Here is a 699-nt window from a genome sequence, read left to right as displayed (position 1 = left end):
TGAAAATCCTTCAGTGGACATGTATTTCACTCAATCTTAACACTCTTGAGCAGCTGTGGAGGATTCTGTAGAGATGAGCTGAGCAACACTCCCCATTAAAGACCAGGGCATTTAAGGAGGTCGTCCTCCAGGAGTTAAACAGCACAGATGTGAAAATGTGTACACTCAGTGCCAAGAAGTGACACATCTTGTACACTCAGTGCCAAGAAGTGTCAGAGCAGTGTACTTAAGAGTTATGGAGGACATATTAAGTTCTAGAATATTACACTTGGTTGAATTAAATCTAGGTTGTACTCAATTCTGCAATCCTTCATTTAAACAAAAATTGGCTAAGTTTCTTATTTTACAGATATTAATGGCATGTATTTCTCAGTTTTTATTAAGAATGTTTAATACATTTTAATTTTGCCATCTTGCTATGAATTATATTAGTGATCATTAAGAAAATACATCTTTTATATTTAATCAGAGGGGGTGTACTCATTTATGCTGTGCACTGTATAAATAAAAATAATAGGGGTGTAACGATACATGTATTCATATCGAACTGTCACGGTTATGGACATCTCCGTTCGGTGCATGAGGCCTTACAACGAATACAGGCAATTCACCCTCAATCCAGAAGGGGGCGCCCGCAGTAATGCAGTGCTGTTTGATAACCGCTAGCAGAAGAACAGCGAATGCCATGTGTTGCGCACT

This window comes from Sinocyclocheilus rhinocerous, unplaced genomic scaffold (genome assembly GCF_001515625.1).
Source record: "Sinocyclocheilus rhinocerous isolate Xijiao unplaced genomic scaffold, SAMN03320098_v1.1 scaffold1549, whole genome shotgun sequence".
Lineage (NCBI taxonomy): Eukaryota > Metazoa > Chordata > Actinopteri > Cypriniformes > Cyprinidae > Sinocyclocheilus > Sinocyclocheilus rhinocerous.
The sequence above is the reverse complement of the archived record's forward strand: the minus strand, read 5'-3'. Positions refer to the sequence as shown.